This window comes from Felis catus, chromosome B1, assembly GCF_018350175.1.
Source record: "Felis catus isolate Fca126 chromosome B1, F.catus_Fca126_mat1.0, whole genome shotgun sequence".
NCBI lineage: Eukaryota > Metazoa > Chordata > Mammalia > Carnivora > Felidae > Felis > Felis catus.
The window spans coordinates 126,951,276-126,977,819 of record NC_058371.1 but is presented as its reverse complement, the minus strand read 5'-3'; the positions used below and the strand labels follow the sequence as shown (position 1 = coordinate 126,977,819).

The following is a 26,544-nucleotide window of genomic DNA, read 5'->3' as shown; positions in this document are numbered from 1 at the left end:
ACAGAATCGGAAGTAGGCTCAAGGCTCTGAGCTGTCAGCACACAGCCTGACGCGAGGCTTGAACCCACAAACCGTGAGATCATGCCCTGAGCCAAAGTTGGACGTTTACCCGACTGAGCCACTCAGGCGCCCCTAAATTGATTCTTTATTATACAGTGATGAATAATTGATTCTTTACACTTTTCTCAATAAACTGGGACTCTGAATCAGATTGAGAAGCTGTCTGAAGTGCAGCAGAATTAGCAAGGAAAAGTTTTGAATAACTGAGTTAAAGTCGTACAAGAAAAGGGGTGAAGATGAGTGCTTGGGTGGCTCAGTCGGTTAAGCATCTGACTTTGGCCCAGGTCATGATCTCAGAGTTTGTGAGTTGGAGTCCTGCGTAGGGCTCTGTGCTGACGGCTCAGAGCCTGGAGCCTGCTTGGGATTCTGTGTGTGTGTGTGTGTGTGTGTGTGTGTGTGTGTGTGTTTGCGCGCGCGCGCGCCCCTCCCCCAACCATGCTCTGTCTCACTCTCTCTTTCTCTTTCTCTCTCAAAAATAAACATTAAAAAATTTAAAACATATTTTAAAAAGGGATGAAGAATACCAACTCTCAGAGGAGGGCGTTCTCTGGCTTGCTGGGATTTGGGCAGCTCAGCACCTCCACACAACCTTAGATGTCACTCTGTGCCAGTTCTGAAGTATTCCCCCCCTCCCCCTTTATAAAGTGCTTCCTTCAAAACAGTGCTCTTTCTGTATCACCTTCTGATTTTTCTTTTCTTTTGTTATAAATAAGAAGACGGCAGTTTGGTTAGTTCAGTGAAGCAGTGATGGAAGGGAGATCAAAGAAAAGCCAGAGTCTTCAACTGCAGCCCTCTTTCTATTGCAAGGTAAGGAACCCGGGGGGGGGGGGGGGGGGGGGGGGGGGGGGGTAGGGCATGTCCTAGGGCAAATCATTGCATTGCTTTAGAATTGTTATCTCTTATTTAAAACTTGTGAAACAAAGAATTAAATTGTTAGAAGAGTTGAAAACATTTTACATGAGTTTTATTTAAATAATAAGTAAATCCTGAGAAATCTGGATCTCAGAGTCAGAACCCCCACCTTTGTAGTCAGGTTTCCTTGCTTCATTAAGTCCCAGTTTCTTAGTTTGTAAAATGATGATAATGCAAATACCTGTCTCATATGCTTCTGCAAAGACTGACTGAGATCATGAACAGGGCCTGGTAAATACTGTCAACTGGTGTTAGTTATTGGTGTTTTCATTACAATTATATCAAGATCACTCAGTTGACTGTCCATCCGTCATGGTGATGGATCTTCTCAACGTACTTGAGCTGTCCTTTCAAGACTCCTTGTCCCATTATGATGTCCTGGTTTTTCCCAGGTGCCACTCTAGAGTCTAATACCTTTGGGGATTATAAGTTTGCATGTCTGGTTCTTCTTACTAGCTCCTTCAGTGGGGAGATGGTGTCTATCCCAACTCTAGACCTTATAGCAGATCCCGGCCTGCACTCAACCCAGCATTTGCTAACATCTATTTGGCACCAACCAGTGCTAGGTCTTCCTGTAAGCACCTAACCTGTACAGCCTCATTCTCACATGACATCATCCCATTCTACCTCTCTGAGTTAGGGAGGATTACAGCATGATTTTAATTTTACAGTTGAGGAAAATGAGAAGGTGAAAACTTCATGAACATCACCCAGTAAGAGATAGAGCTGGTGGTTCGACACCAGGCTGCTTCCCAGAGAAACTGCACCCTTATCCATCTTGCATTTTGCCTCCTAGGGAATGTGCACTACACGGAGACATGCTCCCATTCTTCTCAGGCAAATGATAAGATCAAGGACATATGTTACAACCAATAAACCGAGCAAAACTAGCCGGGGCCTATGTTTGTAACTTGTTCTAAGCAGAGTAAGACAAAGGATGCTCTTCCCACCAGATCAAGTATGGAATAATTCTTAATTCTAAAGGAGAAAACTGAGAGCTGAGAGTGAAGCTACATACCTAAGATCACTCATTTGATTCAAGCTAACCATCCTCTGGTCCAGGGGCTCTCAAACTCTGACTTGCAACAGAATTACAAAGGGGGCTTGTTAAAACACAGAAATAGAGACCCTATTCTCAGAGTTATAAATTCAGTGTATCTGGGATACTTGCATTTCTAGTAAGTTCCTCATAATGTTGGCCTGGAGACCACACTGAGAAACACAGTTCTAGTCAAAGCTCAACTTACAGTTCTATGCTATGTGCCTCGATGGTTCCTTGGCTCATTACCTGAAGTCATACAACATTGGTGAATTGTTCTTTATACACAATCATGCAGCCTGGTGCCACAGATGTCTAATCATAATTTCCGCTTACAAATCTAAGAAATAATACTTCAGCATCATGTCCAGCTATACAACAGAGGCATTTTCCACGTGCCCATCACCATTATAGAATGATTCAAGTTGTTCCTGGCATCAAGGAAAATAAATTCTGATAGGGATATATGAGTTTGTCCTCTTGAATTCCTAGATTTTGTGTGAGGAAATAGACAAAATTGGTCCATGAACATTATACAGATTATACACTATATGGATGATCATTATTCTGAGTAAAAAGCAATGTAGCACTACTGGCATAATAATATTTTCCAGCTATAAATGACTTTTGGCCCCACTTACTTGTTTCTCTTGTTCCCTTTCCCCCTCAAAGCAGATGGTCTGCTCTCAGTTCTCTGCTATTCCCGAAGAGAGATTAGGTCGTGATGAAAAAATTGTTACTAATAAATCTTACTTTGATTTCCTAAAATCTAATCCCTGGAGACAATGCTAAGATGCCTCCAAGACAAAACAGGAAGGACTGTCTCCCAAGACTTTAAAAAGATTCCTCACAAGAGGATGAAACATAGGAGAAGGTTATGAGTGCATAGGGAATACAGTCAATGGTATTGTAATAGCACTGTATGGTGACAGGTGGTTTCTACCCTTGTGGTAAGCATAGCATAACATACAGACTTGTTGAATCAATCACTAGGCTGTATACCTGAAATTAATGTAACATCATGTGTGAACTATACTTCAATTTGAGAGAGAGAGAGAGAGACAAGATTATGAAGGCAGTGGTCCATGGGTGGTGGTGAGAAGCACCCTGAACTCTGTGCCTGGGCAGATCCCTGTGAAGACAGAGAATAAATGCTGCACAAATCATTTAAGAAGAGAGGCCACAAACAGCTTCATAGATTTGCACTCTCATGCAGTTTAAAAGTACCGGAAGTATTTGCACCTGGCAAAACATACTGGAAAGTAATGGGGAGTGTCGCACAAATTGATAGGGGCCTTGAGATGAGAAACAAGGGACATCTAAGTGGTTAGCAACCTATATCGGGGAATGAGAAGATGCCTTCAACACAAATGAATCCTTGGTCAGATGCACACTACTGCAGTGCCTTGGACTATGTGACCCCATCCAACTTAAACACATCCCCCTCAAGATGACAGAGCACCACAGACTGCCCAAGATTAATTGCCCAGACTCATGGAAGTTAGTTTGAGCAATTACTTATGTGAACTGAGAATTAACTCCAGCAGTTTGAACAGGAAAGTCGTAAGCCCTCATACTTAGTAAGGAGCCCCAGGTAGTATTTACCATCTGGGAGTCGGGGAGCAGTTAGGAATTTCAGGAAATATTTCAAGGAGCCAACATATTACTAGAAGCCAAAAATAGTTTAAATTCTACAGAAACCCCTACTAGATAGATGGCAATATCAGCATCAGATACGCTTTTTTTCCTTCTGCATGCAAAAAGTCTTTTCCATTTATGCCAAAATTTAAGTCTTAGAAAATTGACAGAGGTGTTCTGAGTGGTAATTTTAAAAACAGTGCCTTTCTGATGTTATTTTACTGCTCTTCTCCATTTTTTTAATATTTGTTCCCAGTACAATACCAAGGTGTAAGTAGAGAAGAATATATCCCAAGATTGGCTATAAAGTCATATCAAGTTTTAACATTTTTATTAAGGGCAGTGATCGAAATTTTTTGTTAATCCTTGTTTAAATTAATATAGCCCATTTAATCCTTCCACTTTAAAGGCTTTGAATTTTATTTCACACCGTGCCATCAGTATTTAGCTGTTCCTTCTGGGGTACAAATAGTCTTCCTCTCTAACTTTTCAGCTAATTACTGTCTTCTCCTTGCTGACTGGAGGACTGAAAATACAGCTACTGTCAGGGCTCCCTAACATCCAGGTAGACATCTTGGGAACACTGATAGAACCGATAACAGGCCATTTTATAGGGACTTAAAAGCTACTCAAGAAATGAACGAGGTCCATTAGACTTTCTGTCATGCATATGATGGGAAAAAATATACCACCATAAGATCCACTCAATTGTCCTGCTGTGACAGCAGTAGCTATTGTGTGAGAGAGGTTTGGGGAAGGTGGCTCCACCTTGGTGTTTATGCTCTGCTGGCTAGTGGGAGTTTCAGGTACAGCATCCTAACAGAAGGGGCTTTGTGATAGGCTATCAGTGACAAACAAGAGCAACAACGTACAGCCCAGTGGTTTGACAAGAAGGAGAAGCTCAACAATGAGAGAATGACCTCCTTCAGTTTCCCATTTCAGTCTGACATTTACTTCCTCACACAAAGCTTAGCTTGGTGTGTTGGGGTCCAAATCACATTTGAACCTTGTACAGAGTGATGAGAGTCAAGCTGAGATATTTTAAGTGCATTTCTTTTCTTTGTACCCTGCTTTGAACTGCTTTTAAACCTACAGATGTTTGGCCCAGCTGTCCAAACTAAGAAGCTGAGAAAGAAACGTGGAAAGTATGTTCCCAGATTAATGTTTTGTTTTCCCATGTGTGTGTGTGTGTGTGTGTGTGCATGCACACGCACATGTGTTAAATATGTCCTATGTTTGTCCCAGTTAAATATGTCCCAGTCTTTGATGTATAGATAAATGAGAGTCTAATAGATAAGCTTCCTTTTTTTTTCTTATAAAAAGGACTGCTTTTTCCTGAAGAGCTATATCTATTCTCAACTCAATAAATATTTATTGAGCATGTACTACTCAAAATTACACTGCCTCTTGATGGAAGCGACAAATGCAAAGATAAGCAACACATGGTGTGGTCATTTTCCCTCTGTAAGGAAACTGAGACAGGTGGCCAAATAATTATGAAGTATGATATATTGTTATCAATGCCCTGTTCCTTACTGAGGCACTTCCAAGCTTTCCCCACATTTCTTAACTGGCTGATTCTACCTCCTCACCTTCTCACTTCTGACATATGACATCACCTATTACCGGAGAAAACCCAACATGAGAAAAGTCACTTCACCTGTCATTGTGTAGAAGTTGTTTCAAAAGAGAAAAATGTGTCAGGGCGCCTGGATGGCTAAGTCAGTTGAGTGTCCGACTTCAGCTCAGGTCATGATCTCGCAGTTCATGAGTTCGAGCCCCACTTTGGGCTCTGCGCTGACAGCTCAGAGCCTGAAGCCTGCTTTGGAGTCTGTGTCTCCCTGTCTCTCTCTCTCTGTCTCTGTCGCTCCCCCCCCCCCACCTCTCTCTCTCTCTCAGAAATAAATAAAAAACATTTTTAAAAAAGATTAAAAATGTGTCAAAGAGCAGTGTAGGTGCCTGTTCAAAAGGAAACTAACAGAACCTAACAGAAACCAGGGCTAGTCCTCAGATTTAAGGTTAAAACTTGAATTCGATGCTAGACCAACGTGTGAGCAGTCTTTTGTGTTCTTCGTAATTTCTCCCATCACCTATTCAGACTTTTGCTTTACTTGTATGCGCTCTTGAAAGGGAAAATAAAGCAAACTGGCATGTTGTCGTCATCTTCTTTACCCCAATTTCTGTGCTCCATTTAATCATGTGTCTCAGTGAATCCTCACCACGACACTCTGAGGTCAGTAGTGGGATCTTCATGCAGTGGGGACACTGAGGCTCAGCACGATCTCACCGCTAGACAGGACTCACGCCCATGTCTGCCTGAATGTAATGTTGCCCATGCAGCACACTGACACTCTGCTCATCTGGCTCCTTCAACTATACATAATAGGGTAAGAAAGGAGTCAGGAAGGAAGGTAGATTCTTACGAAATCCATCAAGTATTTCATACCATTATAACTAACACAGGTGCAAGCATTCCTTTTTAAAAAGAACCCTTGGGGCGCCTGGGTGGCGCAGTCGGTTAAGCGTCCGACTTCAGCAAGGTCACGATCTCGCGGTCCGTGAGTTCGAGCCCCGCGTCGGGCTCTGGGCTGATGGCTCAGAGCCTGGAGCCTGTTTCCGATTCTGTGTCTCCCTCTCTCTCTGCCCCTCCCCCGTTCATGCTCTGTCTCTCTCTGTCCCAAAAATAAATAAACGTTGAAAAAAAAATTAAAAAAAAAAAAAAAAGAACCCTTAAAAAATAGTCAATCTACTATGGTACATCAATCCTTACTTTCACTGCCAAATGTTATTTTTTAATAATGTACGAACTTTTTAAAGTTTTAGGTTTACAGAATAATTGAGTAGATAATATATAAGATTCCTTATATCAACTCTCCATTCCCCAACCCACCCCCCCACACACAGCTTCCTTTACTTTTAACATCTTGCATTAATGGGGTTGATTCGTTAAAACTGATGAACCAATATTAATACATTATTATTATTATTATTATTGTTAACTATAGTCCATAATTTACATTAGTGTTCACTCTTGGTGTTGGATAGTTTTGTGGGTTTTAACAAATGAATAATGACATATATCCATCATTATAATACCATACAGAGTAGAGTCACCACTGTAAAAGTTTCCTGTGCTTCACCTACTGATTCATTCCTCCCCTTCCTCCCCTGACTGCACCTAGTCCCCAGCAACCACCGAGATTTTCACTGTCTCTGTAGTTTGTCTTTTCCAAAGTACTGTATAGCTGGAATCATATAGCAGGTAGCATTTTCAGACTGGTTTCTTCCACTAAGCAGTATGCATTTAAGATTTTTCCGGGTCTTTTCATGGTTTGATAGCTCATTCCTTTGTATTCTTTAAATATCATTTTTTCCAACACACACAATTGTGGCACCTGTAGTACGTCAGACGCCGTGATGAGCACTGAGGATGAATAGGATGCAATGCCTACTCTCAAGGGCCCTGCTGCCTAGCATTAGAGGAAAGGTACATAAACACAAAAGCTAATAGCACTTTATAAGTGTCATAATAGAACTCTATAGGGGTACAAAAGAGGGGTAAAGTGGGGAGAATTCCATTTCACTCCTGGTACAGAGAGTCAGGAATGACTCCCTACAGGATTTGGAGTTGCTGCAGGATCAGCAAGAGCCAGGCAGAGCTCTGGGAGCCAAGCTGAAAAGTTCTAGGTGGGACAGCAGGGCACGTTTGAAGAAAGGCGAGAAGCCCAGGCAGAAGCTGGCAGATGTGGACATGAAAATGCTAGCTCCTGAGGTCCCGTCTAGAGCCTGTATTCTCTCTCACTTCCTTCATGTCTCTTCTCAAATGCCCCTGATCAGGGGCCTACCCAGAAGACCCTAGGGAAAAGACACCACCCCCTCCCCACCTCACACCTTTTCTCCTTACTCTCCTTCCTTTTCTCATAGCAACTACCCACTGTAACATACTGAATATGTATTTTGTATTGTCTGCCTTCTCCCACCAAAATGTACAGCCCCAGGGGCAGGGTCTTTAGCTTTGTTCATGCCCAGCCCACGGTGGGCCTGCCATAAACATGTGCTCTTCCCTCCATGACTGCAATCCTTCCTGTTAGGATAAAGCACTGTGAAATGATGTACCCTTACTGGTAAACAGGGGAGCAATATTTATATTTTTCCAACAACTGTCACTAAATGCATAATATTCTAACTCCCCCGATTCTAATATTGTTTTCTTTTTCTGCATTACACTGGGAGACAGAACAAAGAATCTCAAGAGTTTTCAAAAATGTCAGATAACTTTACTGACCTTCACATTCTGTAATGCTGACAAAACCACCTTTTCCAGTACTATTCAAGGCATGCTGTAATAAATACCCCTTGCTACAACCTACCGTAGCCTGGCTGTTACTCAAATGAGAATGTGTTAAGTTAAATACTTAAGTAATTCTCCTAGAGAAAAGCTGGAGATCGGCACCCAATTCCTTATTTGTATACAGCACATCTTGTGCTGGGGTTTGAAATTTTAAAATTAACTCTGTTGTGGTTAGGTCTTGAGGGCTATACCTGGTAAACTTTTCCCTGGGGATGCTGACTTGAGGGACTGGTTATAAGGAAGCAACATGCTCTGAGCACACTAGGTGCACACACTTCAAACAGCACTGCTCCAAGCCCGGATGAAGCCGCCAACATTGAGTTCAATGATCAAAATCATTGGGGTAAATGAGGGGAGAAGAGATCATTTGGTTGTGTGGCCAGAGTGACTGTTTCAGTTTTGGACAGAACTGCCCAGAGTATTTTTTCACTGGGGGGCATTTTATGGAAAGCATTGGCTTTCTTAATCCTTTACCTTCTCAGTTCTTAGATCTTCTCACCAGTGTTTTCCTCTGTTGAAACCCATTCATCGTGTCCAGTGCTGTCACTCTGACCTTGACATCACTAATAAATATACCACAGCAAAAAACATCTCAGTGTCAAGCTCCCACCTTTTAGGCATGCCTCCCTTCCCGGCTGTTCTCCTTTTCCATCTCCAGTGCCAGCGATTATTCAACTGAGTGGAGAAAAGCAAAGGGTTTTCCATTTCCATCATCTCACATCCTCATTTCTTACCTCTCCCAGGCTACATTCCATGGATGACTGTGACCATCAATTTGCCTTTAACTCTTTTTTTGTCCCTCTCCCTCTTTCCCATTTAATTACACCCCAATGCTGGGTAAATTCAATTTGCCCACCTTCTTTGCACCTCTGTGGCTGAATGTTCTTGGAGAAAATCAACAGTCATGCAGATGGGTCTTTCTCTAAATTTATGAAGAGCACTCACCAGTGCCCAGGAATCCTACTGCATTTCCCATTTGAGGCAAATTTCAGATCTTCTTTCTCTGCAAGCCCCCCTCCCCTCCACAGCTCATGAACTCATTTCATTCTTCCCTGAGAAAACAGCAGCAATCAGATGGGAACTCCCTCAACTTCCTAACACCAACTTTATTAACTTATCTACATCTACACTCACATTCTCTGCCTTCCTCTAATTCAATGGAGGAAAAAAAAGTTTCCTAATGCTTAAAATGCCAGCCCCTCCCCTTACTTTCTGAATTTCATCCCCTCTTCCCATATTCAAGAAATTCAAGCTGGCAATTACCCTGTGATTCTCCATAAGTCACTAGACTCTTTCTCTCTACTGGATAATCCAACAAACATACAAATATACCATTAAAAAACAACACCTCCTCGGGAATACAAGCTGGTGCAGCCACTCTGGAAAACAGTCTGGAGGGTCCTCAAAAAACTAAAAATGGAACTACCCTACTACCCAGCAATTGCACTACTAGGCCTCTATCCAAGGGATACAGGTGTGCTGTTTCGAAGGGACACATGCACCCCCATGTTTATAGCAGCACTATCAACAATAGCCAAAGTATGGAAAGAGCCCAAATGTCCATCAATGGATGAATGGATAAAGAAGATGTGGGGTATATATATATATATATATACACACACACACACACAATGGAGTATTACTCAGTGATCAAAAAGAATGAAATCTTGCCATTTGCAACTATGTGGATAGAATTGGAGGGTATTATGCTAAGTGAAATTAGTCACAGAAAGACAAATATCATATGACTTCACTCATATGAGGACTTTAAGAGACAGAACAGATGAACATAAGGGAAGGGAAACAAAAATAATATAAAAACAGGGAGGGGGACAAAACATAAGAAACTCATAAATATGGAGAACAAACAGGGTTACTGGAGGGGTTGTGGCAGGGCGCATGGGCTAAATGGGTAAGGGGCATTACGGAATCTACTCCTGAAATCATTGTGGCACTATATGCTAAGTAATTTGGATGTAAATTTTAAAAAATAAAAATAAAATTTTAAAAAATAAAGTAATGGGGAGCCTGGGTGGCTCAGTCGGTTGGGCATCCGACTTCAGCTCAGGTCACGATCTCGAGGTCTGTGAGTTCGAGCCCTGCGTCGGGCTCTGTGCTGACAGCTCAGAGCCTGAAGTCTGTTTCAGATTCTGTGTCTCCCTCTCTCTGACCTTCCCCCATTCATGCTCTGTCTCTCTCTGTCTCAAAAATGAATAAACGTTACAAAAAGTTTTTAAATAAAATAAAATAAAGTACTTTGTTGTGCCCTCAAAAAAACAACAACAACAAAAAAACAACAACCAACAACACCTCCTTTGAACTTACATTACCTTCCAATTATTACTTCATTTTTCTGACCCCTTCACAACAAACTTATCAAGAGATGCCTAGATTTAGGGGCATCTCTTCCAACCATTTGTTCAAGCAAAATTCCTCTAAGACATCCTTGACTTCCTTCTATCCTTTATCCATTCTAGATCACCTAAACACATACTTCTTCAACTGGCCAGCTTTACTTTCCTCAAAAAGACCCTCTTTATCTGTCCCTTCTCTCCAGCTCTGCTGTTACCACCTGTGCTTATGTCATTGTCATCTTTTGCTGATAGTACTACAGTAGCCCTTTCTTTTTTCTCTAGAACCCCTAAACTCTGTTCCCTATAGAGCAATCTTTCTGCAATGTAAAACAGATAATGGTAAGTCCCTTGAAACTCACCAGTGACTTCCCTTTGCATTTAGAACCATTCGCAAATATCTTTTTCTTGCCTAAATGGCCTCTTATGATCTCTACCAGTCTATTTCTCCTACCTCAGCACATCTCACTCTTCCTATTTCTCTCTATGATCCAGCCCTACAAGCTGGCCTTCTTTGTATTCCTCAAGTTCACCATACCTCTTCCCAATTCAAAGCTTTTGAAGTTGCTTTCCTTCTTCCCAGCATTCTTTCCAGGTTTCAGCTCTATATCAAGAAATGTCATCTCTAGACACCTAATCTAATGGGAATATCCTCTCCAGCCACTATTATCAAATGATTGTTTTATTTCTCTTATAGAATTTACTATTACCTAAAATTTTAGCTTTTATTTACTGTCTGTCTTCTTCCCTTCAAAATATGAGCGTTATGACAACATGGATCTTGAATGCTGTCTCATTAACTCTCCTGTTCAACTTATTTTAAGCAGATATCTTTACAAACAAAATATGATCAGAATTATTTGTTGAATGAGTAAATAAACATTGGTTCTCAGTTGTTATGGCTGAATAAAACATAAATATTAAATATCAAGATTATTAGATAATGTTGTCCTTTCTGTTTCAAGATTGAGGCTTGAAATACAGTGTTTGGGTTATGACATAAGACTTTACTTCAGGATTCCCAAGAAGATGCACTGCAATAAAAACATACATTGTAAAACTTATTTTTTAATTAAAATAAATATGTACACCATTGTTTTATATATATTAAAATACATGGCCACAGCAACTTCTTACTCAACACGTCTCCAGAGGCAAGGGAAACAAAAGCAAAAATGAACTACTGGGACCTCATCAAAATAAAAAGCTTCTGCACAGTAAAGGAAACAATCAGCAAAACTAAAAGGCAACTGACAGAATGGGAGAAGATATTTCAAATGACACATCAGATAAAGGGTTAGTATCCAAAAATCTATAAAGAACTTATCAAATTCAACACCCAAAAAACAAATAATCCAGTGAAGAAATGGGCAAAAGACATGAATAGGCACTTCTCCAAAGAAGACATCCAGATGGCCAGCTGACACATGAAACAATGCTCAACATCACTCATCATCAGAGAAATACAAATCAAAATCACAATGAGATACCACCTCACATCTGTCAGAATGGCTGCATTAACAACTCAGGCAACAACAAATTTGGCAGGGATGCGGAGAAAGAGGATCTCTTTTGTACTGCTGGTGGGAATGCAAACTGGTGCAGCCACTCTAGAAAACAGTATGGAGGTTCCTCAAAAAATTAAAAATAGAACTACCAGAAATTGCACTACTAGGTCTTTATCTAAGGGATACAGGAATGCTGTTTTGAAGGGGCACATGCACCCCAATATTTATATTGATGGATGGAGTGGATATAGAAGATGTGATATATATATACACATATATATATACATATATATGTGTATACATATAGGTATATATATGTGTACACACACACACACACACACACACACACACTGGAGTATTACTCGGCAATCAAAAAGAATGAAATCTTGTCATTTGCAACTACGTAGATGAAACTAGAGGGCATTATGCTAAGTGAAATTAGTCAGAGAAAGACAAATATCATATGACTTCACTCATATGAGGATTTTAAGAGACAAAACAGATGAACGTAAGGGAAGAGAAGCATAAATAATATAAAAACAGGGAGGGGACAAAACATAAGAGACTCTTAAATATGGAGAACAAACAGAGGGTTACTGGAGGGGGTGTGGTGGGGTGGGCTAAATGGGTAAGGAACATTAAGAAATCTACTCCTGAAATCACTGTTGCAATATGCTAACTAACTTGGATGTAAATTTAAAAAATAAATAAGTACAAAGAAAGAAAGAAAGAAAGAAAGAAAGAAAGAAAGAAAGAAAGAACATTTTTAAAAAATACAAAATTGTGTATGCAATAATTTACAAAACAATAAAAGTTAAGCCTCAGTACTTGATAATCTTTCTGTTATCTTTACTCCAACTACTATAAATTCTCCAGGGCTACTGCAGTTTGCAGCTAGACTCCAAAACTACAAAATGCTAGTTTTCACAGGAAATAAACCCCAAGATTGATAATATCTTACCAACATGGTGCTGAAACCAAAACCAAAATGTTTTAAAGCCATCATTTCCCTTAGAGTTTTAGTCTATGTCATTGACTTCAAAGATATTTTTTTAATTTTTTTTTTAACGTTTATTTATTTTTGAGACAGAGAGAGACAGAGCATGAACAGGGAAGGGGCAGAGAGACAGGGAGACACAGAATCGGAAGCAGGCTCCAGGCTCTGAGCCATCAGCCCAGAGCCCAACGCGGGGCTCAAACTCACGGACCGCCAGATCGTGACCTGAATTGAAGTCAGACGCCCAACCGACTGAGCCACCCAGGCGCCCCAAAGATATTTTAATCTTACTATTTTAGCCCCAGTATCTGCTATATGCTTCCTTAAGATCATGGCCACTTTAGTAGTCTCTGCATTCAATCATCACTAGTAAAGAATTAGTATAACACTGTAATAGGCCAGATACCAGAAATAGAAAAAGTGAAAACAATCCAGAGCAACTGGCTCATAATTTTTCATGGGTTACTTACAAAATAACCATAAACTCTCTTTTATTAATTTTAAAATACTACACTCTAGATAATAATGACAACAAACACAGAGTTAAACTAATAATGATTAATCTGTACAAAAGAAAAATTTGATCTATAAATCTTAAACAATTTAATTTGGTAAAAAATTATTGAATAGAGAAAGTTTATTACTAAAATTGATATCTTTTTTTTTTCTTGTGAGAGAGAGAAAAAGTGAGGCAGTGCATGCACAAAGCAAGAGAGGGGCAAAGGCAGAGGAAGACAAGGAATCCCAAGCAGTTTGCATGTCCAGCAAGAAGCCCAATGCGGGGCTTGGTCTCACACTGTGAGACCATGACCTGAGCGAAAATCAAGAATCAGACTCTGAGCTGACTGAGCCACCCAGGCCCCTAAAATAACTGATATAATTTGTAATGGTCCACAACATTGTTAATGTACTAAATTTCACTAAGTTGTACCTTTAAAGTAGCTAAAATGGCAAGTTTCACCATAATTTAAGTACTATACTATCTAAAACAAATAGTATAAATCATACCAAATTTTAAAAATCATAGGGAAATAATTAGATTAGCTAGTCCTCTGCTCCAACTTAATTCTTAACAAAATGGTTCTCAAAAAATTGCTATCAGGGGTGCCTGGGTGGCTCAGTCAGTTAAGCACCCAACTCTTGATCACAACTCAGGTCATGATCTCACAGGCATGAGTTCAAGCCCCACATTGGGCTCTGTGCTGGGCATGAAGCCTACTTTAAAAAAAAAATGATATCAGAACCTGAAAAGAAGAAACAAACCTTCCCTGTATACTTTATAAGGAAAAGATTTATGTCTAGGAAATAATTTCAGCATAATAAAGTTGAAATGTAAATAGAGGACACATTTAGCATCTCCATTTTTAAAAAAATGATAAAGTAATTAATTTGGCTTATTTGAGTTTGCTTCAGAAAATACTTACATTGCAAATTTATTTATGTCTTTGTTTTTGACTAAATACAGTCAAACATTCTTAGGGTCAGAATGATAGGGTCAAAATAGAGACCAAAATAATCTTATACCCAAATGTAACTTCTCTTTCAAACAAGAACCAGGAAAGATCTCACCTTCTTTCACTCTTGGTTTTCCTTCCCCTAGCTATACCTTCTCAATACAACAAAAGAAAAAAATATTTCTAAAACGTAAATTAGATTGTCTTATATACATGCTGGCTTTGCAAGGGCCTCTTTTAAATGTAGAATAAAAGTCAGTGGAATTTGGAATAGGAAGAAAAGGGAGCAAATGTTCTTTATTTCCCCTTCCCACATCTGCTTCTCTCTAACCTGCAGCCATCTTCTTCATCACTACCCCTGTAAAGAATTATCAGAAACAAAATAATTAAAATAAGTGAAAAGGAGTCTGGTTCCATTCTAGGTGATGTAAGCTTACTCAAGCAACTAATAACCTTGGACAGATGAATGAGCAGCCGAAGAAATCAGAACTCAAAGTACCACTGAACTAGAGATGAGTTTTCTACTTCTTTTTTCCTCTGGTATCTCCTGTCTTGGATATTTAGCCAGAAACCTAGAACTGCACACTGAGGGGCGAGGTGCCTGGCTGGCTGAGTCAGAAGAACATTCAACTCTTGATCTCTGGGTTGTGAGTTAGAGCCCCACATGGGGTGTAGAGATTACTCAAATAAATAAAACTCGGGGGAAAAAAAAGAACTGCACACTGGGGGCAAATAGAATTTCAAGAGAAGCTCTCAGCTTCTGGTCCAAGGAAATAAAAAGGGCATCTCCACTGGTAAAAGAGTGGGGGAAATGCTCTGGCATTTTTTTTCTCATTCTCTCCCTTGGCCATGGGAGCAGACATAGGTGTGGAAATATGCAGTGGTACACATAACTAAAACCCAGTGTTTTTACAAAGTGACCAAGAGAAGTGAACTCTAGAAACTGAATGTGTTGTGGAGCTGGATAAGGAGAAGGAAGTCAGGAAAGTAACCCAATAGATTTGTGCATGAACTCCTAGACTTTTATCTTGAACTGCACATGTATGGATCTGATCTTAAGCTGAATACCAAAGGCTTTGAGATATACCGGGTATACAACTGTCCACATTACAGACTCTTATCAAAAATAAAAGGGGTACCATTTCCTGATTTTTTAATTTAAATTCCAGTTAGTTAGCATACTGTGTAATATTAGTTTCAGGTCTACAATATAGTGATTCAACATTTCCATATATCACATCATCTGGAACTCATCACAAGTGCCCTCCTTAATCCCCACCAATTTAGCCCATTCCCCACACCCAGCTCCCTTCTAGTAACCATCAGTCAGTTCTCTATAGTTGAGAGTATATTTCTTGCCAGAACTACCTAATACAAGAACCAAAAAAAGATATTACAAGAAACACTATGGAACCATTTCCCTCATGAATAGAGAACAGAAAAATAATGTAGAAAATCAATGAAACTAAAAGTTGGCTCTTTGAATACCTTAACAAAATTGACAAACCTTCGGCTAGACCAATAAAAATAAAGAGATAAGACTCAAAATTAGGAATGAAATTGAGGACATTACTACTGAACTTACAGAAATAAAAAGAATTGAAAATAAACACAATGAGGGGCGCCTGGGTGGCTCATTCAGTTAAGCATCCAACTTTAGCTCAGGTCATGTTCTCACAGTTCGTGAGTTCAATCCCTGTGTTGGTCTCTGTGCTGACAGTTCAGAGCCTGGAGCTTGCTTTGGATTTTGTGTCTCCCTCTCTCTCTGCCCCTCCCCCACTCATGCTCTGTCTCTGTCTCTCAAAAATGAATAAACATAACAATTTTTTTAATTTAAGAAAATAAATACAATGAATGATTCTATGCTAATAAATTAGATAATCTGGATGAATGAACAAATTCTTAAAAACATGCAGAACAAATAGAAAATATAAAAAGACCTATTATGAGCAAAGAGATTAAATCATTAATCAAAAAAATTTCTAATAAAAAAAAGCCCAGGAACAGATGGCTTACTGGTAAACTTTATCAAACATTTAAAGAAGAATTAATACCAATCCTTCTTAAACTCATCCGCAATGTAGTAGAGGAGGAAAACCCCTTTCTAGTTCATTATATTAGGACTGTATTATTCTGACCCCCAAGACATCATAAGAAAACTACAGATCAAATCCCTTATGCATATAGAGCCAAAAATCATCAACAAAATACTAACAAACTGAAGCCAATAGCACATTAAGAAGATTACACACCAGGAGAAGTGGGATGTAGCTCAGGAATACAAAGTTGGTTTAACATGTGAAAATCAATTAACATAATACACCGTATTAGTAGAATAAAGAAATAAAAGCACACGATCATCTCAATAGATGTAGTAAAAGCATCTAGCAAAATTCTTTTCATTATGGATTACAAAAACTCACAAACAGAAATTAAAAGGAAGTTTCTCAACCTTATAAAGTTCATCTACAAAAAAATTACACAACTATCATTATACCTAATGGTGAAAGATTGGATATCTTCTCCCTTTATCAGGAACAAGAAATGGATACCCATTCTCACTATTTCCAGCAAACATTTTATGACAGATTTTAGCCAGAACAATTAGGCAATTTGAAAAAAGGCATCTATTTTCATTCAAAGATGACAGGATCTTACATATAGACAATCATTTAAAAAATTCTACAATGGAACTGGAGAGTGTTATGCTAAGTGAAATAAGTCATACAGAGAAAGAGAGATACCATATGTTTTCACTCTTATGTGGATCCTGAGAAATTTAACAGAAGACCATGGGGGAGGGGAAGGAAAAAAAAAAGTTAGAGAGGGAGGGAGCCAAACCATAAGAGACTCTTAAAAACTGAGAATAAACTGAGGGTTGATGGGGTGGTGGGAGGGAGGGAAAAGTGGGTGATGGGCATTGAGGAGGGCACCTTTTGGGATGAGCACTGGGTGTTGTATAGAAACCAATTTGACCATAAATTTCATATTAAAAAAATAAATTAATTAAATAAATAAATAAAATAAATAAATAAATAAATAAATAAATAAATCTGCAAAATAGATGGTGGGTTGGAAGATGGGTGAAATAGGCAAGGGGAATTAAAAGTACACTTCTCATGATGAGCACTGAGTAATGCTGTATGGAATTGTTGAATCACTATATTGTACACCTGAAAGCAACACGGTATGTTAACTATCCTGGGAATTTTTAAGAAAGAAAAAAATCTACAGAACAATTATTAAAGCTCAGAAACCAGTTCAGCAAAGTTGTAGGATTCAAGACACATAAATCAGTTATGTTTCCATCACTAGCCATGAACAATCCAAAAATGAAATTAAGAAAATAATTCCATTTGCAGAAATATCAAAACAAATATAATACTTAGGAATAAACTTAAACAAGAGACTAGAAGGCGAGCACAAGTCCTGTACACTAAACCAACAAAAATATTATTGAAAGTAATTTTTAAAAACATAAATATATGGAAGACGTCTGTGTCTGTAGATTGGAATCCTTAACATTTTTTTGATACAGCAATACTGCCCAAATTGATCTATAGATTCAGTAAAATCTGTTAAAATCCCAATGGCTTTTTTTTTTAAGAAATGAAAAAGGTGATCCTCAAATTCGTATAGAAATATAAGAATTGAGTGCCCAGATTTTTGACAAGACCATTCAACGGGGAGAGAATAGTCTCTTCAACAAATTGTGCTGGGATAATTGACTAACTACATGGAAAAGAATGAAACTGGACTTGAATCTCACTCCATATGCAAAAAATTAGCTCAAAATGAACAATGAAACTAGAAGTTTCTTTTAAAATGAGTAAATGTTGGGGTGCCTAGGTGGCTCTTGATTAAGGGTCTGACTCTTGATTTCAGCTCAGGTCATGATCTCACAGTTCGTGAGTTCAAGCCCTCACGGGCTCTGCACTGACAGTGCAGAGCCTGCTTAGGATTTCTTTCTCTCCCCCTCTCTCTCTGCCCCTCCCCTGCTCTTGCACATGCTCTCTCTCTCTCTCTCTCTCTCTCAAAAATAAATAAACTTAAAAATAAAAAAATAAAAGGAGCAAATCTTTTAATAGGAGTAAGGCTTTATGAATTCAGACTTAGCAATGAATATAAATTCTTAGATTTAACACCAAAAGCATGAGCAACAAAAGAAAAAAGAGATAAACTGGACTTCATCAAAATAAAAAAAAAAAAAAACAACTTTTGTGCAACAAAGGATATTATCAATAAAGTGAAAAGACAATGTACAGAAAATATTTGTAAATTATATACCTAATAAGGACTTAATATCCAGAAGATGTAAATATGTTACAACTCAACAACAAAAAGACAAACAACTCAATTAAAAAATAGGCAAAGGACTTGGAGGAAATTTCTTCAAAGAACACATATAAATGGCAACAAGTACAGGACAAATGTTCAACATCATTAATCATTAGGGAAATTTAAATCAAAGCCACAATAAGATACTACTTCACACCCACTAGGATGGATGACTGGAATCAAAGGGCGGAAAATAACAAGTGTTGGTATGGATATGAGGAAATTAGAACACTTGCACTCTGTTCGCAGGAATGTAAAATGCCTTAGCTGCCTGTGGAAAAGAGTTTGGCAGTTCTTCAGAAGTGAAATACATAGTTGCCATGTGACTCAGCAATTTCAATCCTAGGTATATACCCAGGAAAAATAAAAATATATGTTCCCACAAATCTTGTAAACAAATAGTAATTAGCAGTATTGTTCACCATGGTAAAGAAGTGGAACTAATCCAAATGTTTGTCAACAGATGAATGGATAAATATGTGGTATATCCATACACAATGAAACTAAGTAAGGATACATGTATTATTTCCTACTGTTGCAATCATATTAAAATGAACTATTTAATTAAATAAATCAGTCTTATTTCTATGTACCAGCAATGAATAATTAAAAACTAAATTAAAAAAAAAAAACAGTACCATTCATGGTATCTTCAAAAAAAAAAAATACTTAAGCATAAACCTCATAAAGTATAATTAGGATCCATATGATGAAAACTACAAATGCTACAGAAAAAATCAAAGGCCAAAACAAATAAAGAGACATATCTTGTTTATGGATTGGAAGATTCAATATATATGTAAGACATTGATTTAGATGTTCTCCCTTAATTGACATATATGTTTAACAGAATTCTAGTCAATATCCCATAAGGACTTTTGTAGATATTGAAAAGCCAAATATAACAAGTACCCAGAAAAATCTAAATAATTTTTTTAAGAATATATTTGGAAGAATCACACCATCCAATTTTAACACTTACTATGAAGCTACAGTTATCAGGGAAGTATGGTATTGGTGAAATGATAGACATTTTCAATACAACTCTTGATCTCTGGGTCATGAGTTATAGCCTCGTGTGGGGTGTAGGGATTACTTAAGTAAATAAAACTGAAGAAAAACATAGAAAATATAGAGTCCAGGGACCCCTGGGTGGCTCAATGGGTTAAGCATCTGACTCCTGGTTTTGGTTCAGGTCATGATCTCAAGGTTCGTGAGACTGAGCCTCACTGTCATGCTGGCAGCACAGAGCCTCCTTGGGATTGTCTCTCTCTCTCTGCCACTCCCCAGATCTCCCATGTACTCCCTCTCCCTCTCTCAAAATAAACTTTAAAAATAGAGATAGAGTCCAGAAAGAGAAAAACATCAAATATACTTAACTTTTTTTTACAATACAAAGGCAAATCATGGAATAGAATAGTATTTTCAAAAAATGGCATTGAAGATGTTGGCAAGGATGCATAGAAAGGGGAATCCTCTTACATTGTCGGTGGGAATGCAAACTGGCACAACCACTCTGGAAAACAGCATGGAGGTTCCTCAAAAAGTTAAAAATAAGTGCACTACCTAGTTATTTACCCAAAGGATATAAAATACAGATTTGAAGGGGTACACGCACCCTGATGTTTACAGCAACATTTTGAACAATAGTCGAACTATGGAAAGAGCCCAAATGTCCATTGACTAGTGAATGGATAAAGAAGATGCAGTACATATATATACAATGGAATACTACTCAGCCATCAAAAAGAATGAAATCTTGGCCATTTGTAATGTCATGGATGGAGTTAAAATGTATTATGCTAAGCAAAATAAGTCAGAGAAAGGCAAATGCCATATGTTTTCACTCATATGTGCAATTTAAGAAACAAAACAGATGAACATATGGAAAGGGGGGAAAAGAGAGAAGGGAAGGCAAACCATAAGAGATTCAATGATAGAGAACAAACTGAGGGTTGATGGAGGGAGGTGGGTGGGAGATGGGCTAAATGGGCACTTGTTAGGATGAATACAGGGTGTTTTATTTAAGTGAGGAATCATTAAATTCTATTCCTGAAATCAATATTACATCATATGTTAATTAACTAGAATTTAAACAAAAATATGTAAAAAAAAAAAAAAAGAAGAAGAAATCATGGCAAATCCTTAAAAAATGGTGTTTATTATTTTTTTTTAAATGTTTATTGTTTTTGAGCGAGAGAGAGACAGAGTGCAAGCAGGAGAGGGACAGAGAGAGGGGGAGACACAGAATCTGAAGCAGGCTCCAGGCTCTGAGCTGTCAGCACAGAGCCCAATGCAGGGCTCAAACCCAAGAACCGGGAGATCACGGCCTAAGCTGAAGTTGGAAGCTTAACCAACTGAGCTACCCAGGTGCTCTCCAAAAAATGGTGTTTAAACCATTGAACATACACATGCAGAAAATGAACCTCAATCTAAACCTCAAAAATTAGCTTAGATCTACATCTAAATGTAAAACATACATCACAAATAGAAATTTGTGTAAAACATAAAACTATAAAATTTAGTCATGACCTAAAATTAGGTAAGGAGTTATTATATATTACACCAAAGGCACAATCCATAAAAGACTAAATTAATAGACCTCATCAAAATGTAAAACTTTAACCCCGTGAAAGACTAGTTGAACAATGAAAAGACAATCTACAAACTGGCAAAAAATATTTGCAAATCACATATATAACAAAGGATTCGTATCCAGAATTTATAAAATTCTCAAAACTGAAGAACAAAAACACAAAATCCCGCACCCCCAAAGTATGCCAAAAATGTGAACATTTGGCCAAAGAAGTTGCACGTTGGCAACTAGGCACACAAGAAGACACTCAACATCATTAGTCGTTAAGGGAATGTAAATTAAATATGTAATAAGATATCACTACACACACAACAGAATGGCTTAAAAAACAAAACAAGGAGTGCCTGGGTGGCTCAGTCGGTTAAGTATCCGACTTTGGCTCAGGTCGTGATCCTGCAGTTCATGGGTTCAAGCCCCACATAGGGCTCTGTGCTGACAGCTCAGAGCCTGGAGCCTGCTTCAGATTGTGTCTCCCTCTCTCTCTCTGCCCACCACCCACCCCTGCTTGCACTCTGTCTCTCAAAAATAAATAGTTAAAAAATTTTTTTTTCTTTAAAGTGACCATACCCAGTGTAGGCAATGATGCTGATTAATTGAAACTCTCGTATGTTGCTGATGGCAAGGCAAAATGGCGCAGCCACTCTAGAAAACAGTTTGGCAATGTCTTTAAAAACCAAATATATGGTTACCCAGAAATTACTCTCCTGGGCTTTTATCCCATAGGAATGAAAATATATCGACACAAATCTATACATAAATATCCCTACTGACTATTAGAAAAATTTAAATTATATACACGGTTTGCATTATATTGCTATTGGATGGTTCAACTGTAGATTAACACATTCCACTGCCTGCTACACATCTCCTGGATGTCCTATGAGCATCTCACACTCTGTTTGTTTGTTTGTTTGTTTGTTTGTTTGTTTGCTTAAGTTTATTTATTTATTTTGGAAGGGAGAATGACCAGGGGAGCGGCAGAGAGAGAGGGAGAGAGAGAGAATTCCAAGCAGGCTCTGCGCTGTCAGCCTGGAACCCGACAAATTCACCAACCGTGAGATCATGATCTGAGCCCAAACCAGGAGTCAGACGCTTAACCCACTGAGCCACCCAGGGGCCCCTCCAACTCAATTTGTCAATATGTCCCAAATTCAACTATCTTTTCCCTAAAACCTTTTTTTTTAATTTTTTTTTCAACGTTTATTTATTTTTGGGACAGAGAGAGACAGAGCATGAACGGGGGAGGGGCAGAGAGAGAGGGAGACACAGAATCGGAAACAGGCTCCAGGCTCCGAGCCATCAGCCCAGAGCCCGACGCGGGGCTCGAACTCACGGACCGCGAGATCGTGACCTGGCTGAAGTCGGCCGCTTAACCGACTGCGCCACCCAGGCGCCCCCCTAAAACCTTTTTAATTACTGGCACCATGACATGCTTGTTCAAGCAAAACTCTTAGTAGCCATCCTGGACACTTTTAAATCACTTATCAATCATCCCAATCATCCCATATTTTTCTACCTCCATAATCACTCAAATCTGTATACATTCCCCATTTCTACTACTATCTCCTTACTTCATTTCTTAGTCTAATCATTGCATAGCCCAGATTCAGCCCCCTTATCTTCCCTCTCACCTCCCCAATTCCCACCTCCTTCCATCCATTACTCCCTCTGATGGCAGACTAATTTTTAGACCGTTCAATTTCAATCATGTCACTCCTGAACTCAAATTCCTTCAGTACCTTCTTGAAACTCTAAATATAAAATTTAGACTCCTTAGCTTGATCTAGGTAGACCTGATGGTCTTGATCTAGATCTAGCACAGATGTAACTTCTGTGTTTTCAGACCACTTTTTCCCTTGGCTAGACTATAACTCCCCAACTTCATTTCAGCCCACGTGGTAGTTATCTCAAATTTTACCTCCCAGCAAAGTCCTTCATAAGTGCCACTCTCCAAACACCCTCTATATATGTTCCTCTGCCAGCACTTGAACTATCTGCCTCCTATTTCATTTACCAATATGTCCTGCTAGACTAGATTCTCTGAAATCAGAGTCATTTTTTTGCTGTTACTTTACACACCCAAACCCTGACACTTAAAAAAGTACTCCATAAATTAAGTGAACATCATTTCCTATAAGGGGAAACTTAAGAAGAATTCAGTTCAAATCAGATGTTCCTTAAATTAATGAGGAAGGGGAATCTTCCTTTTTCCTTCCTTCTTCCTACCATTCACATCTCTGGTCAATACAATTCACAGTCTGGTAGAAATGTCGGGCATGTGAAAACAATTATAATTCAATTTAATAAGTGCTAAAAGAGGAGGAAGTGATAGTTTTATAGAAGTTATTGACATGTTTTGGGGCACCTGGGTATCTCAGTCTTTAAGCATCTGACTTTGGCTCAGGTCTTGATCTAATAGTTTTTTAAGTTCAAATCCCACACTGTGTGTGCTTAAGCCCTGCTTCAGGTGAACACGAGCCCCGTTTTGGGGCTCACTTCAGGTGAGCCCTACTTTCTCTCTCTCTCTCTCTCTCTTTCTTTCCCTCTCCCTCTCTCTCTGTCTCCCTCTGCCCTTCCTTGGATTCACTCTCTCTCTGCCCCTTGCTCACTTGCGCCCTCTCTCTCTCTCTCTCTCTCTCTCAAATATATATATATACAAACAAGCAGCAAATACAAACAAGCATATATATATATATATATAGAGAGAGAGAGAGAGAGAGAGAGAGAAGTTATTGACATGTTTTCTATGTAAGACTGAGAACTGAGCCTTCCTTTTTTAAAAGATCTTTTTACTTTTAAGTAATCTCTACATCCAACATGTGGCTCAAACTCACAACCCAAGATCGAGAGCTACATGCTCCACCGACTGAGCCAGCCAGGCACCCTGAGCTTTCCTTTTTTAAGGAACTTTAAACACAATTTCCTATAAGGGGAAACTTAAGAAGAATTCAGTTCAAATCAGATGTTCCTTACCAGCTTTTGTTTATAGATGTATACAGAAAAAAGTTAGACTTTCTTTCAAAGGCAGTAATTTATTTTAAAAATACACCATTTTAAATATTTTTAAGGTTTATTTTTTGAGAGAGAGAGAGAGAGTATGAGCAGGAGAGGGCAGAGAGAGAGAGGAAGACACAGAATCTGAAGCAGGCTCCGGGCTCTGAACTGTCAGCACAGAGCTCAACATGGGGCTCAAACCCACAAACTGCAAGATCACGGCCTGAGCTGAAGTCAGATGGTTAACTGAGTCACCCAGGTGCCCCTAAAATATCATTAGTTCCTATAATTTTTTGGTCTTTGTTATTACTATTATATCTGTCATTGCTGCTAAGCTTAGAGGCAAAGCTCCAAAAGCTACACTTTAGAACTTCACGTTTCCATTTTGATAATCCACTTTCAACATCGGAGTTCACTCACAATCCCACTGTGCTCTTATTTGCCTTGGGAAGAGTTCTTTGGGGTAGATGCGCACGGAGGCACAGATTCAACTCCCACATAGTAAAATTCATAACAATCCAGTGATGTGCATTGTGATACCTGATCCCACACAAAATACCTATAAGATATAAGTGATTATCCCCACTAAACACCTAAGAAGTGGAGCCCAGAGGGACAAACTGGCTTACTCCAACAAGACCTTACCAGTTTTAAGTGGCAAACCAGAACCCAAACCAAGATCAGGGAATTCCAGTGCCAGTGTTCTCTCTGCTTGATCACACACAGCTCTTTTTGTGCATTCCCAATGCATCTGATGGTGGGATATAAGGGGTAATGTATCTGCACTGTGAAACTCTGTTACCACCAAACAACTCAAAGAGCACCCCTGACTGATAATTGAACTAAAGTTATTCTTGATGTAAAATATTGTTAAACTTCCCCTCAAGGAGGCAAAGACCATTTTTCGGATATATATACATTTACATGAACATGATCCGTCTGTCCATTTGATCGAATTTTTGTACTTACAAATGCCTAATAAAAATACAAATGACCAAAATATAAATATCACAGCAATAAAAAATCTGTTGGCCTATACAAAAGAGGCCTGACTGCGCTTTTCATGTTGATCAAAAACATACTAGCAGGAAAAGGCTTACTTTTTGTTAGTGTTGAAATTTATCTCAGTTATTGAAAGTTTTTTGGGTAAACTGTCAGCATTTACTCTGACGGTGAGTCACAACTGAAATCTTTGTAACAAATAAACAGAGGAGACACTGTCTAAATTGAGAGAGGATAGAGGGATAGAAAGGGAAAATGGGATGAAAAATTAGATATATTAGATCAAACAGAAGGAAGTATAAGTATATTTCATCCCATATTTGAAGAGCTATAACAGAGTTATTCCTTTTGTGGTCCTTTTGTTTCTTTTATTTCTTCCCAGTATCCAATCACATTTTCGATCCAAATTATCGTATTATTTTGCAGAAACACTTTGTGTTCCTTGGTGGATTTATTCAGCTAATTAATGTTAAAAAAAGAATTACTGAAAGCAAATATTGCGAGAAATAATTTCCAAACTGAAATTTATACACTTGAAAACTGATTCCTACAAAAATGATTTGGCTCTATAAAAAAAGAAGCAATCCGTCAACTCCACAGACCCAGACATGGGCCTGATAGGATTTCTTTTTCAGAGGAAATTACTGCTATGACTGATTCTTGTTAAGCCTAGGGGGGAGGAAAAAAAATCCAATGGCAGGGCCTAACCAGAGACTGAAACAGAATGTTCTATTGTCTGAAATAATTATCTTTGTGTAGTAGTTGAAAGACAAATTAAATGTGTTAGAATCAGGTGAAATATTCACTTTCCCTCTTACTTCACCAGGCTCCCTCACTTTAACTGAATTACTACTAGGTGCTTTCGCCCCCTAACTCCTCTTGCATCCTGATAATCAAAAACATATCCCATATTTGGTTTTTATTCACACTCACAGTGGAAGACTGTCTGCCGGTGAGAATTAATGTGGCCTGTCCTAGTAACATAGCTGTATTCCCCACCTCAGACATTCCCTCAGACCATCATCCCGCACTGCTAAGAACTATGTCAGACACCGCCCCCTGCCACGCACTCCTTCCCTGGCCTTTCCCCACCAAGGATGGAGCGGCCACCACCCCCACCCCCACCCTCCCAGAAGGCTCTTGCCAGCTCAGGCAGGAGGGTGGAAACGAGAGGAGGTTTATGTCTAGTAGCTTTTGCTGCTTGTTTGTATTCAGTTGTGTTCCTGTGAGTGTATGATGGCTAAGTAGACCAAATGAGAACTTTCGGATGAAAATGCAGAGGCCCAAAGCATGCCTGAAAGTTA

At 38.8% G+C, this 26,544-nt stretch overlaps 1 long non-coding RNA gene across 9 annotated transcripts in view; it reads right to left on the bottom strand.

The window, feature by feature from the left end:
• LOC102899731 overlaps positions 1-26,544 on the bottom strand; it is a 230,005-nt gene that overhangs the window by 67,516 nt on the left and 135,945 nt on the right. Inside the window, exon 8 of one of the 9 annotated variants that reach the window (XR_006596937.1) lies at positions 8,611-8,675. The exons of the other annotated variants lie outside the window; for them this stretch is intronic. This is a non-coding gene — a long non-coding RNA (uncharacterized LOC102899731). The remainder of the gene's footprint in view (positions 1-8,610; positions 8,676-26,544) is intronic. 9 annotated transcript variants of the gene reach the window in all.